The 18157-nt window shown below is 41.3% G+C and overlaps 1 long non-coding RNA gene across 4 annotated transcripts; it reads right to left on the bottom strand.

Annotated features, from left to right (window-relative positions):
- Nucleotides 1-5672: 5672 nt before the first annotated feature.
- LOC111750308 (uncharacterized) lies at nt 5673-14332 on the bottom strand. Of its 4 annotated transcripts, none has more exons than XR_010318096.1 (4): nt 14152-14332; nt 13561-13736; nt 11699-11848; nt 5673-10014 (listed from the first exon to the last, which is right to left on the bottom strand). It is a non-coding gene; the product is annotated as an uncharacterized LOC111750308 (long non-coding RNA). The 4 variants fall into 4 exon arrangements; XR_002785468.2 differs by lacking the exon at nt 11699-11848 and having other exon boundaries at nt 5680-9095; nt 9968-10014; nt 14152-14322; XR_002785469.2 differs by lacking the exon at nt 11699-11848 and having other exon boundaries at nt 5687-8472; nt 9968-10014; nt 14152-14319.
- Between the last annotated feature and the right edge of the window lie 3825 nt (nt 14333-18157).

Raw genomic sequence — 18157 nt, forward strand, 5'->3', positions numbered from 1 at the left:
TGGGAGAATTATAAGTGGTCGTTTATTTGGTATATATTTATGAGAGGATGTAAAAAACAATGCCAAAAAAAAAAGGACCTGGGAAATTTCTGAAATCCACCCCCTTCTGACCAACTGTTTTTTCATCTCTGAGGTCAGGAACAGGAAGACAGTCAGCATGAAACTTCTACTCTGAGAGGCAGCTGGAGCATAAAACAGTTGAGTTTAGGGATTCTGGGGCTGAAATGCTAGGGTTCAAATGTTTGGCTCTGCCTCTAACTAGCTGTGTGACCTTGGCCAGTTACTGACAGTCTCTGTGTTCTTCAATTTTCCCATCTGTAGAATGTAGATGAAAAGAACAGTGCTTATCACATAGTTTCCCTATGAAGAAAGAATTAGTTAACACACGTATTTAGGAAGGTGCCTGGCACACAGAGAGTACCCTATCAAAGTTGGCAATTATTGAGTATGGCATCATTGGCACGTGAGGCTTCTGATTATGCAGCCTTTGCTTTTTTCTTTAATGTATGTTCCCAGACAAATAACTGTGGGTCCTTACTAAAGCTGTGTATTTAAGATTAGTCTGAGAATACTCCATGACCTGTTTTGTTTTGTTTTTTCTTTTCCATACAATTGCAGCACTGTTGTCTGTGAGATGCTCTCATCCTTAAGGCCAAGGAGGAAGATGGAGGAGAGGGGGAGGAGAGAAAAACAGTGCGCGTTGTTTCCTGTGCTGATCACTAAATGCACCACTGCTTTCAAAGCTTGGGAGTCTAGGATCTTTAATTAAATTAGCCTCATTGTTATTTGGGGAGGACACTAAGAAGCAGAACACAAGCTGAGGAGCCATACATTTTTTTCATTGTACATAGTGGAACCCAAGGCCATTTGTTACCTTGAATTTGCCTAGGATTTAAAATACAGCAAATTTCATTTTGGAGGCCTCGGTCTGTATAATTGGTTTTAGGCAAAAGGCTCACTTAAAATTCACAAGACATTTGCACCTAGTGAGGGAAGCAGTATGTAACTGTATTTAAATGCTACTGCTCTTTCTAAATTGTGTTTTTAGGTGTTCCAAGGGCAATGCCCCAGTAAGGAATAGCATTCACTAAGCACAGGTCAGCCAGAGACAGTCAAGAGCTGGAGGACAGACCTCCTTGGTCAAGAGAGGGGGTGGCTAATTGAATGATCCAGTAAAACTTGGTTCCTGGAAATGACAGGATTCTCATGACAGGATGGGAGGGTAAGGAAACAATAGGTTGCACCATATTTCAGGATGGGAAACAATAGTGATTATAATGACAGTTTTGGGGACGCTCTTGGGGATTTCAGAAGTCTTCTTGTTTTTCTGTTTCTGATGTAGAAAGAAAGAGTGGAATCGCCACAGGAAGCAGAATCCACGTAGAGCAGATAGCAGTTCTTCTTACCCATAGTGTGAATGTTTAGTAAGAAGTAGCCGCAATTTAACTTTGTCAGCATGAGGACAAGCTGTGTATTAATAATACTCAAACTGCAAAGAGCTACGATGGAAGGCTGTGCCTAAGGGCAGGGGATTTTCTTTTTCTTCAGAGAAAATAAAAATTTTACTGAGCCAAGATTTAATTAAGTGGTGATGGAAACAAAATGTATTGACAAGAGGTGCTATTCTATATCTATCTTTCTTTCAACATTGTTTCAATATACTTGTTCTCTGTGTGACCTTGGGCAAGTTACTTATCTCTCTGTACCTCAGTTTCGTATTCTGTAAAATGAGATTAATAATAGTATCTGTTGTATGAGTTCTATTATGATGATTAAATGAACTACTATATGTAGAATACAATAATACCTGCTCATTCATTCACAGTAAGTAGTCCAGAAGTGTTTGTTTTTATTGCTTTTAGTGTAACATATATTGATGGTTACTAAGTGCTATATTTATAGGATCTAATGGGTTATTATTCTTAAGAATAATAATTTTATCTGAAGATAAAAGTCGTCAAGAAGTCTGTATGTGTACTTTTTATCATCTTCCTCAGTTACCTATGCCAAATGGGAACCTATTTTTGTCTGGTCCACACATTCATAACAGGTTTGGGCCTATTAGCAGTCTGTGTAGGGCTAATCTTTTATTTTTAAACCTATTAAATGATGGCAAACATCTCTCGCACACAAAGAAAACCTCTAACCGGATGATTTATTTATCCGTATCGGTTATCCCCACAAGGATTTGGAGTGGCATTAGAAAATGGCTCTAGGCTGTTATATGTGCTGCTTGGAATTTCCGATGAGGACCTTAACCCTGGAAATTCAGTAGCACAACAGGGATATATGAAAAGTGTGCCTCTCCTGTGTCTATAATAATTCTCCACTTATTGTTTCTGGGGAGACATACAGATTGCACTGTTCCTGTCACATCTATCCAGAAAAAAATACTTGGCAGACTAAAGTATTAAAATACCCTAGAAAATAGTCAGGATGTGTTCTGATTAAGCAAACTGATGTGCCATGTTTTGTTTAATGGAAACGGAAGTAGGCCCTCTTCTTCTTATATCCAGGCTTTCCGTAAAGGGATCTGACATCCTTGTTTTCACCTTCTTGTCCCAGCTGCTTTAAGGTTTGGGTTCCTACCAAAAGCAGCCTAACTTTGGGAAAGGAAATCCTGTTTTTCTCAGGAGAATGATGAAAAGGAAGTAAGATGGTGGGTCGGTCAGCCAGTAGGCCTCTACCACACAGGGAACACTCAGTTCTCCTCACTCCCTCTTCTACCTGGTATCTAGATATCTCTGGATTAGCTTCTATTGCTGCACACACTGTAACAAACTTGATATATGGGCTTTAGGAACCCTTCCTCTGATCTCCTGAAGTCCTTGGCATTGATTGTCCTCTCTGGTCAACTGACAAATATCAGAAACTACTGAGGAACATTGCTACTCTAAGAAGGGACCAGAAGCATGGAACTACCCCCGCCTAGGGCCCCAATCAATCTTAGAAGAAATACAGAATGGTGAGACTTTGGTTTGCTTACTTTGAGCATGTCATTAGAAAAGATCAATCTCTAGAAAAGTTCATCATGGCTGGTAAAGTAGAGGTCAGCAAAGTCGAGAGAAACCCTCAACCAGATGGGCTGACACAACAGCCACAACAACGGCCTTAAATATATGAATGATCATGAAGATGGTGCAGGAATGGGCAACACTTTGTTCTGTTATATACAGAAGGTTGCTGTGAGTTGGACTCAACTTGATGGCAACTAACAACAACAGGGGCCCATACCACCACCTGTCTGTCAGTTTGACATAGTGTGGTGGCTTGTATGTTGCTCTGATGCTGGATGCTATGCCACTGGTATTTCAAATACCAGCAGGGTCACCCATGGTGGACAGGTTTCAGGGGAGTTTCCAGAGTAAGACAGATAAGGAAGAAAGGCCTGGAGATCTAGATGAAAACCTTATGGATTACAACAGAATATTGTCTGATATAGAGTTGAAAGATGAGCTCCCTAGCTTGGAAGGCACTAAACAATAGCCACAACAATGGAATCAAACATACCAATGATCATGAAGATGGTGCAGGACTGGGCAATGTTTCATTCTGTTATATGTAAAGTCACCATGAGTTGGAATTGACTTGATGGCAACTAACAACACCACCATAACAGGGCCCCATAGTAAGGCAGTGGAAAAGCTGATCAAGAGACTTTTGCCTTAGTGAGGAAAGAACAGTTACTTGATAGTGATGAATTAAAATAAGAGATTTAAGTGTAGGTTTCTGCTGCAGTATAGAATTAAACAAGTCTGAGTTAAACAGAATAGAGGGAAATGGGGAGAACCAGCCAAGAGTAAAGAGTAATTAGCTATAGTTACTCAGTATAATTGTATTGATACAGTATAGTAGGCATGCCACTGAGCCAAGGGGGAATACTCCCACTCAGCCTTTCTCAACTAGGCTTCTTCTTCTGAACCACAGTACACAGAAAGTGACTTGGGTGATTGTTTTTTTAGTTTTCCTAAGGATGGTTGTCTTAGTTATCTAGTGCTGCTATAACAGAATTCCACAAGTGGATGGTTTTAACAAATAGAAATTTATTTTCTCATAGTTTAGGAGGCTAGAAGTCCAAATTCAGGGCGCCAGCTCTAGGGGATGGCTTTCTCTCTCTGTCAGCTCTGGATGAAGGTCTGTGTAGATTAGGACAGCCTCTTCTCAGCCTTGTCTGCAGGTAGACCTCTTGCTGGCCCTTGGCCCCTTGGCCCCCAGGCTCAGCCTCTTCCCTGCTTGAGCAAGTGTTACAACGGTCTTTAGCACTGCTGATAAGTGCCCAGAGACACCCTATTCCTCCAGGAAGCCTCCTTCCTGAAGGCACTCTGTTCTCTTTTGCTCTGTGGGTCAGCTCCCATGCCGTCTTGCGCTGGTCTTCTAGTTCTGTTCCTGCCATTTATCTGCCACAACTTCTCCCCATCTTGTGCTGCCTCCAGTGTTACAGCTTTTTCTCTGTGTTTCCTCATTCTAGGAGATTCTCAGCAGAGGGACCCTGGATCCAAAGGATGCACTCTGCTCCCGTTCCTTCTTCTTAGTGGTATTGAGATCCTCTCTTTGCTTGCTTGCTCTGGATCGTGCATCTGGCTTGTCATCATCTGACCTCCAGTTCTTGGGACTTAAGACAGCAGCCTGCTGTATTGCCTGCCGATCTTAGGTTCGTCATCCCCTGCAGCTACATGAGTCAGGAGAAGCCTCCAGTCTGATATCTGACCCAAGGACTTGGGACTTGTCAGCCTCTACGAATGTGTGAACCATTTCCTTGAGATAAATCTCTCTCTCTCTCTCTCTGTATTTATACACTTCGTTGGTTTTGCTTCTCTAGAGAACCCAGCCTAAAACAATGATACAGAGCATTTAGACACATAAGAGAGAAGTAAACTCATGACCTACAATGGATGCCTTAGGACATTAGAGTTTAATTCTCTCAGGTTAAGAAAGGGTCTCCACTGTTGTTGGTCCTGCATGATTCAAGGGTGGAGGTAGTAATGTAGACAATTCACAGTTGGGAATGTCAGTTCGTATGTAAATTGACATTTATGCTTTCATTTATTCATGCAACAAATATCTATTAATCTCTTGTCCTATCCTAGGAACTGTGCCAAGGGCAGGGGATATAACAGTGAACAAGAAGCAGATAAAAACAATTTAAGTGGTGGTCAGTGCTATGTTGAAGGGAAAAACCCAAGAAGAAAAGAGAGAAAGAAAAATGACAGGTTTGGGAGCATGGATGGTATGTATTTTGGGAAGTAAGCATGCTTCCTTGCTGCCAGTGGGAGCCACTGATGTTAATAAGCAGACACAAACATTGACCCAGCTTGGCTGATGCACCTGTCTGGCAACTGGTGGTAGCCACTCAGGCAACATTTATGCATTTATGCCCAGAACAACAACAACAAAAAAATGTTATCTATCTGTCTCACAGATATTTTATAAACACAATCAGTTCTTTCAGGAGGTCGCTGTTTGGTACTGGGAATAAATATTTTCAGTACACAAGAGAGAGCCTGGGACATGCTCTCTGTCAAACATGCTGCTGTCGAGTTGATTCCAACTCATAATGACCCTGTAGGACAGAGTACACCTGCCCCATAGGGTTTCCAAGGAGAGGCTGTTGTATTTGAACTGCCATCCTTTTGATTAGCAGTCTGAGCTCTTAAAAAAAAAATTTTTTTTTTTTTTTTTAGGCATGCAATAATGGTGAAGAACATTAATGAAAAATGAGTGAAAATTTTCAAACCATGGAAAGTTGAATTTATGGCAGTCATAAAATAAATTTGCACCACATTTCATGTATTTATTGTTGAATTTTTGACAATAATAAACTTTTTTTTCTAGATCTTATTTATTGAAACCAGAGCAATCACATGGCATGTAAACTCTTGAGAAAAGTTATGTTTTTTTCTCCTGTGAAAGTGAAAAAAAAAATTCTGGTGCAGTGTGTATTGTGTGTGTGTGTGTGTGTTGACTTCAGCTGTGTTGCTTCAATTCCTGTCACATACTTCTGTGATGATACAATATTGGATATCTGACTTTAGAATGCTTTCAATTTTGATTTATTCCTACATTTATAGAGAAAGACCTTGCAATATTTTAGAGCTTTTTTTTTTTTAATTTTAAGTAACTCTAAAGCTTATTTTAAAAATAATTTTCTCATTTACTTCTAAAAGGTCTGTGCTATGATATGAAGCAATGATTCTGAAATTTCTAGAATTTATTTTAGAATAAAAATATATATTTATTAATCTGGTGGAATGATATATAAACAATTAATTTCTGGAAGATCAACAACTTGATATAGCAGTGGGACTGCTTTGTTTTTTTTCTCCTGGACTGTCTCCAGATGGACAAATGTGAAAAATGGTCACAGTTTCTAAATTTCTACCGCTCTGATGGGAAATCTGAGAGATTTGAAAGGAAGCTGTGACAACGTCTCACTGTTGAGATGTTGTCCACCCCACTCTTCTACCTTGCATTCCAAAAAAAAAAAAAAACGATGTTGAGGAGAGGAACATTGAGCACACCCATTTATTTGATTCATTGGTTCTTTCAATGTTCCTGTATTTGACAAAACAGAAAAATATGAATCTCTATGAACTTTGGCTTCCTTCTGATAGCATCATGCATTATTTTACACAGAGGCACACAGCCATTTCATAAAAACCAGATAATGCTTTTAGCATTAGCTAAGGATTTTTTTTAAGGAGCCCTGGTGGTGCAGCGGTTAAGCATTCAGCTGCTAACCAAAAGGTCGGCAGTTGGAAACCCTGTGGGGCAGTTCTAGGCTGTCCTATAACACAAAGAAAATAAAAATGTCCTCACCATAGGGAAAACAAAAATCCTTACAACTGGACCAATAAGTAACATCATGATAAAAGAAAAGATCGATGTTGTCAAGGATTTCGTTTTACGTGGATCCACAATCAACAACCATGGAAGCATGAAACCAGACCAAAGGGTCCATGCCCAGCGGGCAAGAAGCCAAACTCTCAGAGGCCGGTTTTGAGAGGAAGAAAGTTTATTTTGAAGGCTAGGAGCGGGAACTCAGAGGTATCGCCCTTGGATTGAGTTCCCTGATCTGCGCAAGCAATGTACAATTAATACGTATACAGATTCATTTAGGTGTGGAGGGAAACGGTGGGCTGGATCAGAGGTTTTACCTATTCATAGTTTCTACTGATAATTTATTATGAGGCGGGGCTAAGACTCCGCACGGAAGTGGCCTATGGACAAAACGCTTTTGAAATGGGCTCGACTATTGCAGATGATGCATTTCTGGCGATTTTGGTTCCTTGGCATGAGTCTTTTGGTTCCTTAACATAAGTTCTCTTGCATTATTGAGCATGCGTGACAGCCCAGGGTCATTCGTTCATCATCATGGTCTGCTCTGCGCATGTCAGGCTACTCTGAGCAGGTTCGATCTGGACTCTTCTAGGGCTCTCCAGGGTCTGAAAAACAACTTAGAGGAAGCCAGCGACATAGTGGGGAGGTGACCGGGAGTGGCCTGATACCTGGTGGAGTACTAATTAATTAGGTATCTTCAGTGTCCTTAGCTTCCAGGGTCTTCTTATAGGCAGAAGGCAGGGAATCAAACGACGTACTGAATTGGGCAAATCTGCTGCAAAAGAACTCTTTAAAGTGTTCAAAGGAAAGATGTCATTTTGAGGACTAAGGTGCACCTGACCCAAACCATGGTGTTTTCAATTGCCTCATATACATGCGAAAGCTGGACTATGAATAAAGAAGACCGAAGAACAACTGATACCTTTGAACTATGGTGTTGGCGAAGAACATTGAATATACCACGGGCTACCGGAAGAACAAACAAATCTGCCTTGGAAGAAATACAGCCAGAGTGTACCTTGGAAGCAAGGATGGCTAGACTTTGTCTCATGTACTTTGGACATGTTATCAGAAGGGACCTGTCCCTGGAGAAGGACATCATGCTTGGTAGAGGGTCAGTGAAAAAGCAGAAGCTCCTCAACAAGATGAATTGACACAGTTGCTGAAACAATTGGCTCAAACATAATGACTGTGAGGATGGTGCAGGACCAGGCAGTGGTTTGTTGTGTACACAGGGTTGCTATGAGTGGGAACTGACTTGACTGCACCTAACAACAACAACAAGAACATATTGGGAGCTATTTTGGAGGGCAGAATCTTAGGGTAGTTTTTCATCAGGACTTCACATGATGCCAGAGGCTTCCAGAAGCTGGATTATCTCCAGAGGAATCAAAGAAAGAGTGCATCTCAAGTGAGTCTTCCAACAAATGATGTTGCAGTTCATATGAGACCAAATTTGCACATTTGATTATCAGTTTTACAAATTTTACCATAATCAAACTGCAGCAAATAACAGGTGTGCTTGTAATTGGGTCCAGGTGAGTGATGTGGATACTTTGGGGCAGACTAATTCTTATTATTGTACAAACCACTCAAATGATGCCTCCAATGGATGCTGAGTCTGGAAGACTATCTCTGTGAATAAGAAAACAGAAATTTACACTAATAATTATAACTCATACCAGCTATGGTTATGAATGTTTGGAGATTTAAAGAAAAATTAAAAGTAAATGGAAGTTAATTCCTTCTACCCAAATATTCTATTCTAGCTCAATAAAAAGTACTTCTCTGTTTTATAGAGAACTCATTAACTTGGTAAATTTTTTGCCTGCTAAAAATATTAACCAAGCATGCATTTTTAACCACTTCTACACAACAGATTAAAATAATGGTGCCATGTGATTACTGCTTGGTTTTGGGTTCTGATAATTACCAACTCAAAAATAATGCCCAACCCTTCCCCCACTTTATTTTGTAATGAGGAAACTTCCTTATTTCATGGACTCAATTATAAAAATGTACTGTATCATCAAATGAGAGATTGGGTAACTTGGGAGTACCATAACATAAAATGCAAACACAAATGCAAGAGTGCCACAGACATTCTACTCTGTCAGGGGTTGTGACTAGGTGGTGGTAGCTCTTCATTCTTTTCACCTTCTGCCGACACACTTTGTCCAGATATAATTTCCAAAAGTGTTTTTGGCTGAATTAAGCTTCTGTTCACTCTTCAAATTAATTTATATATAAACACAGACCTAGGAAATAGAAGACATTTTGGCAGTCTCGAGGCAATGCAGTGTTGTTGCAAATTGTATTTTTAGCTCCTTTTGAGATCACCACAGGCTGACTATCCTTTGGGAGTCCCTTCAAAGGGGAATTTGTCATCTCTCCTGGCACCCAAATTGAACTCTTCTGAGGATGCCCCTTGGTCGTTGGGGTCCTGTGGGTCTGGAGGGTATGGTTCGAGCCACAAACATGTCTTGGACTAGTGTTGGTGTTCTGCATAGTGTCTGTGTCAATACTTCTCTACAAGACGGGTGTCAAGGAGCATTGTCCCTGCCAACATCCCTCTCATGACCTCTTTATTTTCTCTAGTACATAAAATGAAATGACGTGAAGGGAAAAACCTAGAAAAGATATGTCTAGTTCTAGAGTCACAGTTCACAGAGAGTAGCTAAGACCAACTGACTGTTCTATCCCTCTACCCCATAGCTGTAAAGGGACTCTAAGAGTTTTAAAAGAGGAGCACGCGCGCGCGCGTGTGTGTATGTGTGTATGTGTTCGTGTGCTGACAGCAGTGTATCTACAATTAGCCAACATCCCTCTGACTAAGGTGGAGAGAATGGGTTAGAAGACAGCTACAGTGGACATAAGTAAACTGGTCAGGAGACTGTTGAAGAAGTCCGGATGAGAGATCAGTTGATGGTGGCTTAGACTAGGATGGTGGCAGTAAAGACAGAGAAATAAAAAACAAAACAACCAAACCCATTGCTGCCCAGTTGATTCCAACTCAACAACCTTATAGGACAGAGTAGAACTGTCTCATAGGGTTTCCAAGGCTATAGTCTTTATGGAAATAGACTGCCACATTCTCCCTTGGAGTGGCTGGTGGGTTCAAACCACTGACCTTTCAGTTAGCAGCCAAGTGCTTTAATCCTTGCACCACCAGGGCTCCTAAAGACAGAGAAAAGGGGCATATTGTGAGGTGTTTAAGAGGTCAAAGCAATAGGACCTGATGATTATATATTGAGGCTGAGGGAGAGGTGGTTTTGAGGATGAACTCTAAATTTTTAGCTTGAATAACTGGATGGATGCTATATCCACTTATTGATTTTGGGAATACTTGAAGAAAGTCAGATTTGGGGGGAATTAAAATTATGAGTTTAGTTTAACATATTAAATCCGGAGCACCTTTAGACACCAAAATGCCGATGTGAAGTAGTAGTTGGCTACATGTGCCAACTGCTCAAGGAATAGTCTGGAGAGATAACATGTTGAGCCATATACCTATAGATGGTTATTGATATCATGAATGTGGTCAGAATGGTGAATAAGATTGTCTCTCCCCTACTTTCTCAGACATTTCTTTCTCTAATTCTTTTGACTATTGGGAGATTTAGGAGCAGAGACCAACATGTCTTCCAAAACAACAGGATTGGCTGCATCTCAGCAGATACAAATAGAAGGTGCCTAGAGGCCTGTGCACCAATTGTGCTTGCATTGCAGAACAGTGAAGACACAGAGGCGAGAAGGTAGACCAGCTAGCCCATCCCCACCAAAGGGAGGATGTGTGGCAAAATTACTCTCTACCCAAATGCTACCCTGTGAAAGAGGAGAGAATGTGGAGACCTTTGAAGGTAGGGGAAGGGGGCAAAACTGCTCTGAGAGGGAATGTAAATTTTGAATTGAATATTTATTCAAAAGCAATTGTTAAACAGAAGGGAGCTTTTTAAACCAGAGACTAAATTACCTTGAATTGTCAAATTTAAGTATTTTTTCCACCATTGGTAGAACTGGGAGCTCCAGGAATGAGATTAGGTATACAATAAAGGGCTTTTGTCTGTGGGTTTTTTGTTGTTGCTGTGTTGTGTAAACTAATGCCCTAAAAAAAACCGTAATTCAAAAATCTAGGTTTGTCCAGCTCCTAAACTTGTTATAGACCTCACAGCATCTTGCAGAGTTCACAGAGCTAGTTAGCGACAGAGCTGGAAGAGAACCAGGCTCTTGCTACCGTGTTTTCTCTCAAAAACTATGATTAGATAAAACTTGCATTAGTTTAAAATTTATTTTCCTGGATATTTTATAGCCCTGGTGGTGCAATGGTTAAAGTGCTCAGCTGCTAACCAAAAGGTCGGCTGCATGAACTCCCAGCTGCTCTGTGGGAGAAGGATGTGGCCGTCTGCTTCTGTAAAGATTTACAGTCTTGGAAACCCCATGGGGGCAGTTCTACTCTGTCCTATATAGTCCCTGCGAGTGAGAATTGACTTGAGGGCAGTAGGTTTGGTTTTGGTTTGAATATTTTATATTCAGTTCATGTATTCAGCCGTGTGGTACACAGTGTTTGTTTTGGTATATAAGTAGTTTTAACTTCTGTTTACAAACAGACCGTAATTGAGCTCTGATATATATTACTTCTTTTTTTCTCCCTTGCATTTAGTTCCTAGGAGTCCAGAAGTGGTAGCTGGGCTGCTCTATCAGGGAAGTTCCCTGTACTTGGTAGCAGCAAAATCCAGAAGGGTGAGGTAATGTTCTCAGTTGGATCCAAATAGGAATGATTACAAGCACACAAAACAGCAAAAAAAAACCCCCCAAAACAAAAAACAACTGTGAGGGCAGCTGCCCCCACCCTGTGCCTCACCCAGGAAGGGAACAGGTTCAAGAGCACTGGTGTTGCAAATGCAAATCCATGAAGTAGTAGCAAATGCCATTCTTCCTGTATGCATCTAGCTCTCCCAGTCGGTGTACACTTGGAAGAATCCATGCATGTCCTTTCGGCTGGCTTATGGGTCTGGTTCAGAGAATAAACAAGCCAACCTGGCTTCAGCCAACTGTCCGGAGCCATCTCTGCTCTCCTTCAGCTGACTAATTCAAATAGCCTGTGGAATCTTCACCTCATCTGCCTCTTGCCGCATTATTATTTCTTTTATCCCTCATGACAACACTATGCATTAGGCACTATTAGTACTCCTATTTAATAAATAGAGAAACTGAAGTCCGGACTGTTACAGATTCTCATTCCAGATTACACAGCCAGTGACTCAGGCCATGTCTGACACTGGGTGCGTGCCCTATCCATGATCTGCCTCTCAGGGGTCAGTAATGAAGAGCAAGGCAATCAAGTCAGGTAGTCCTGAATTTACATCTTCTACTTCCTAGCTGTTTGGGACAAATAATTAACATACTTGAATTTCACTTTGCTTGTCTAGAAATTGGAGATAATAATACTTCTACCTCAAGGCTTAAATGAGATGGCATAGGCTATGTACCCTAAGCAATATGTCTGAAATTGTTGCATGTCATGGAGTTGATTCTGACTCATAGTGACCCTATAGGACAGAGTAGAACTGCCCCGTAGAATTTCCTAGGCTGCAATCATCACTAGAGCAGATAGCCAGATCTTTTCTCCCACGGAGCTGCTATGTGGGTATGAACCACTGACCGTTTGGTTAGCAGACGAGTACCTAACCAGCACACCACCAGTGCTCCTTGAAATGTATGTAGTTCTACCCATTGCCATTGAGTCGATTCTGACTCATAGCAACCAATAGGACAGGGTAGAACTGCCTCACAGGGTTTCCAATACTGTAAATCTTTACAGAAGCAGACTGCCATAACTTTCTCCTGAGGAGCAGCTGGTGGGTTTAAACTGCTGATTGGTTAGCAGCCAAGTGTTTAACTACAGCACCAGAAGGGCTCCTTTGAAATGTAGTTAAAAAACCAACCAAACCCACTGCCTTCGAGCTGATTCTGACTCACAGTGATCTGATAGGACCAAGTAAAACTGTCCCACACAGTTTCCAAGGCTGTAAATCTTTAGAGAAGCAGACTGCCATATCTTTCTCCTGTGGAGAGGCTGGTGGGTTTCAACTGCCCACCTTTCGGTTAGCAGCCGAATACTTAACCACTGCACCTCCAGGGCTCCTCATTTGAAATGTAGCTAAAAAAAAAAGACCAAACCCAGTGCCGTTGAGTCAATTCTGACTCACAGCGATCCTATAGGACAGAGTAAAACTGCCCCCACAGAGTTTTCAAGTAGCGCCTGGCAGATTCGAACTGCCAACCCTTTGGTTAGCAGCTGTGGCACTTAACTACTACGCCACCAGGGTTTCCTTGAAATGTAGCTAGAACCCCATAAATAGTATTTTCTGGATTTATTGTTCTTGTTATTTATAATACCTTTGGAGGAAAATTCCCCTGAAACTGTTGTAAAAACTCTGAATTCTTAGAGATCAACACCTGACCTACAGCTCTTTCTGCAAATAACTTCTGATGCTGACTGTGAGCCACGTGGGCTCTAGGGAAAGTGCTTCTATTCCAAGTTCTCCTTCATAGTGGGTTCAGTATGCCATTCCTTGGTACAACATAGATTTCCTCAGTGAGCTTAAGCACCGATCTTTTAATATTTTCCCTAAGAGAAATGACAAGATTTGAATCAGACAAACCTCTGGGAGACTGGGAAGGACAATAGTATAGACGACAAATGAGTAAAATCATGAGTACCTTGAGGAATTATATTTAGGGCTGATCCTCATCCATTTTTAATGTCCAGAATCTTCTGAAACAGGTATCCCATGCTGAGGAAGCGTCTTCCTGCATCTCCAGTGGGCCAGTGTAGTAGACATCATGGATTTGGGTGTCTGTCCAGGTCCTTTTTTCAGAGAACTGTGCACCCCACTCTGATGCAAGAACCAAAACTACAGTGAGGCTGTGCTGGTCAAGAGCAATGTGGGACCCAAAGGAGGAGCCAGGCTGGATTGGAACCGGTCCTCTGGTTATAGAGGTTAAAGGCTGTCCCCATGCTGCTTAATGGAGAGGAGTAGGAGACTGACACCTTAGCAGAGACTTTCTATTCCACTGTATATCAGCTGGGCCACCTTAGTGTGGGTGAGGCCATCAGCCTCCACAAATCCTCATAAAGTTAAACAAACAAACAAAAAACATTTAAAAACCTTATCTGACCAAGGAAATCTTAGCTAATGATTCCAGTTGAAGTGCCGATGCCCAGCGCAGAAAAATCTGGTAAGCAGCCACCCGCCCCCTCACAGAAAACAGCTTAATGAGCTGTTTTCTGTCTAGGGTGTAAAATCTTACTCTCTTAGAGCAGAAGCCAAATTCTGGTCTGGTCTCAGAGCCCTAGACGTCCCCCGACGTTTCTGAAGTATGCTGGGAGTTTTCTGCAGGTCTGTATTTAACTGGGCCTCAGAGTAGCTTCAAATTTCTGAGAGACTCTTGGAGCTTGCCTTGACCCAGCCCTCGGGAATTCCCTTGTGGTTTGAGTCTAGAAATTCCCTGATATAATAGACCATTAGAGCCTTTTATTTCCTCCCAGAACGAATGGGCAGGCAGCGGAGAGGAATTTTCTTCCCAGTTTCTTCACCACCTTGGATCTAATGTAGTGATTCCTGTCCCTACCACATCTAACACCTAATTTTATAGCAAATATTTTATAATGTCATCTTGATCATCTTGAAATGAAATACCTATTCATACAATTAAAAACATTAAGTAATATCTTAGCTATAATATAAAGGAGAAATGAAAAGAAAGTAATTTATAATAAAATGATATATATTTCAATGTGTAAATTATCAAACATGACCACATGGCTGTTGTTATTGTTGCTGAGTGCCATTAATTCTGACTTATAGCAACTCCATGTGACAGAGTAGAAATGCCCCATGGGGTTTTCTTGGCTGTAATCTTTATGGAAGCAGATTGCCAGGTCTTTCTCTCGCCAGGGCTTTCTCTTGCAGAGCTGCTGGGGGGTTCAAACAGCCAACCTTTTGGTTAGCAGCTGAGTGCTTATCCATTGTGCCACCATGGCTCCCTTGACCACACTAGAAGACCTAAAGACATTCTTAGATGCTTGCATTTATGTACAGAATGTCCGTGAATGTAGAGACTCCAGGCACAAACTTGCAGTCCATGATTCAAAAACTCTCATCATCTGTGCTGCTAAAAGATAAGTCATGTAACCTTAGTATGCATGAGGTCATCATCCTCCACAAATCCTCATGAAGGTAAAAAGCAAACAAACAAACACATTAAAAAACCTTATCTGACCAAGGGAATCCTAGCTACCAATTCCAGTTAAAGCCCAACATGGTGAACAAGTCTTGAAAATTCCAAAAATTGCAAACTCCTTCTTTGATTTACTTGGTGGTTGTGTTGCTGGAAAATTAAAATCTTGTAAAAGGTACTTGGTGTTTATATGTGAAACAATGAAGCTCCCAACTCTGATCATTATTACTAGGTTTTCCATTTCATGGCTGTCTGAAGTGACATGTAAGATGTATGAGCAATGCAGGACAATTGTTTGTTGGGTGGGACTATCCCAGGCATTGTATGACATCTAGCATTCTTGCCTCCCCCACTCTATCATTGTGGCAACCAAAATTGTTGGTTAGACCAAATTCTCCTTTTGCTGGATTTCACAAGTTGGTATTTAAATCTGCACAATTGAACCTGTGAGCCATGCTGCTGTTCATAGCAATGTGGCAGTATGCATGTACCTCTGAGAATTGTATTCTCTTATTTTAATAGCCTTTCTGGGCTCCTGTGCATTCCGCCCTGAGCCAATGTCTCCTACCTCTTTGTCTTCCTTGACTTGGTGCTATGTCACATGAACCACACGCAGACTGAGACTGGCCAGGCATTGTGATCTAGCCCTAGTCTTCAGGACTGCACCCTTTTCATATTTGCTCTGTCATTCTAGGAGATGCGGTCTGACTCATAATGCTTAAGAACCTTTCTCTAGAAAGGACCTATTACACATCAATAAATTGAGTCCAATGGCATTAGCAGCCAAATGGAATTAAAAGTAGGTCAGGTCCAGTACATTCCAGCCATCATTTCTGGCAGTGGAAGAATGACAGATATTTTAATTTAAAGGGAATAAGATGACTGTTAGCAGTATTTCCTACTGCTTTGCTCTTCCAGATCCTCTTTTGGAAATGACTCTGATGGGGTTGGACCTCCCTCTGGCCAGGGGAGGTCCAGTCCTTAGTCCAGCCACCAGGCCCTTCCTGAGCCCTCCCCCTCCTTCATCAGTCTCTTGTCCTACCATTCCTTCCCCTCATCCTAATGCCCTAACAACACTGAACAGTGTAAGTATTCCCAAACCTTTACCAGGCATTCCTTCAGCTTAGGACTCCTGCCTTCCTCTACTCTTGATTCACTGCTGAAAATTGCAGCTCAGACAATGCCTGCCTCATAAAGCCTTGCTTAACCACCCTTGCCAACAGTGTTAATCCCTCTGGTTTTCTGCTGGCTCTGTACATTCTGTATACTTCTCTTGTCACTCATACCTACCTGTATTATAATTTTTAATTTAATTACTTGTTCATTTCACCACTACACTGGGAATGCCTTGTGACCCAAGCCCATAAATTTAAAAAATAAACTTTATTTTTTAGAATAGTTTTAGGTTTACAGAAAAATTGCAAAGATAGTAGTGTTCCCATATACTCCCATCCCGTATCCCTTGTTATTAACATGTTATATAAGCATGGTACCTATATTACAATTAATGGACTGATATTGATACATTATTATTGTCTATACTTTATTCAGATTCTTTAGTTTTTACCTAATGTCCTTTTTCTGATCCAGAATCCCATCCAAGATACTGCATTGCATTTAGTTATGATGTCTCCCTAAGCTTCTCTTGACTGGGATGGTTTCTCAGACTTTCCTTGTTTCTGAGGATGCTGATAGTTTTGAGGAGTTTTGGTTAGATATTTTGTAGAGCATCCTTCAGCTGGGATTTGTTTGATATTTTCCTTATGATTTGAGTGGGGTTAGAATGCTGTCTTAGTCATCTAGTGCTGCTATAACAGAAATACCACATGTGGATGGATTTAACAAACAGCAGTTTGTTGTCTCACAGTCTAGTAGGCTAGATATCCAAATTCAGGGTGCCAGTTCCAGGGGAAGGTTTTGTTTCTCTGTCGGCTCTGGAGGAAGGTCCTTGCTATCAATCTTCTCTTGGTCTAGGAGCTTCTCCGCACAGGAACCCTGGGTCCAAAGGACACACTCTGTTCCAGGCGCTGCTTTCTTGGTGGTATGAGGTTTCCCTGTCTCTCTGCTCGATTCTCTTTTATATCTCAAAAGAGATTGGCTTAAATTGTAGATTAATCTTATAGATTGAGTTTACATAATTGCTGCTAATCCCATCTCATCAACATCACAGAGATACAATTTACAACATTTTTTTTTTTAAGGAAATCACATCAGATGACAAAATGGTGGACAATCACACAATACTGGGAATCATGACCTAGCCAAGTTGAGAGATATTTTTGGGGGCACAATTCAATCCACGACAGACACATATAATTATCATGATTTATCACTGTTCATGTTGACTTTTGTCACCTGGCTGAGATAGTGTTTGTCAGGTTTCTTCACTGTGAAGTTATTCCCCACCCCTTTCCATCTTTCCGTACTGTACTCTTTAGAACTCGTATGCACAGTCCATTCCTAAAGAGTGGGAATTATGCTCTACCTCCTCAAGGTCAGAGTATCTACATAACTATTTGGAATTCTTCTGTGTGAGAGATTTCTCCCTGCTCCCCAATTTACCACATATATATATATACATATATTTTATAGTAGTCATTGAACTTCTAGTGCTTAGCACACAACTGGGCAAACACTTTTTGTTATTGTTGTTAGGTGCTGTCAAGTCGGTTCCGACTCATAGCGACCCTATGCACAACAGAACAAAACACTGCCCGGTCCGGCGCCATCCTTACAATCCTTGCTGTGCTTGAGCTCATTGTTGCAGCCACTGTGTCAATCCACCTCATTGAGGGTCTTCCTCTTTTCCGCTGACCCTGTACTCTGCCAAGCATGATGTCCTTCTCCAGAGACTGATCCCTCCTGACAACATTTCCAAAGTATGCAAGACATAGTCTCACCATCCTTGCCTCTAAGGAGCATTCTGGCCTCACTTCTTCCAAGACAGATTTGTTCGTTCTTCTGGCAGTCCATGGTATATTCAGTATTCTTTGCCAACACCACAATTCAAAGGCATCAATGCTTCTTCGGTCTTCCTTATTCATTGTCTAGTTTTCGCATGCATATGATGTGACTG

Source organism: Loxodonta africana, chromosome 16 (assembly GCF_030014295.1).
Source record: "Loxodonta africana isolate mLoxAfr1 chromosome 16, mLoxAfr1.hap2, whole genome shotgun sequence".
NCBI classification, from domain to species: Eukaryota; Metazoa; Chordata; class Mammalia; order Proboscidea; family Elephantidae; genus Loxodonta; species Loxodonta africana.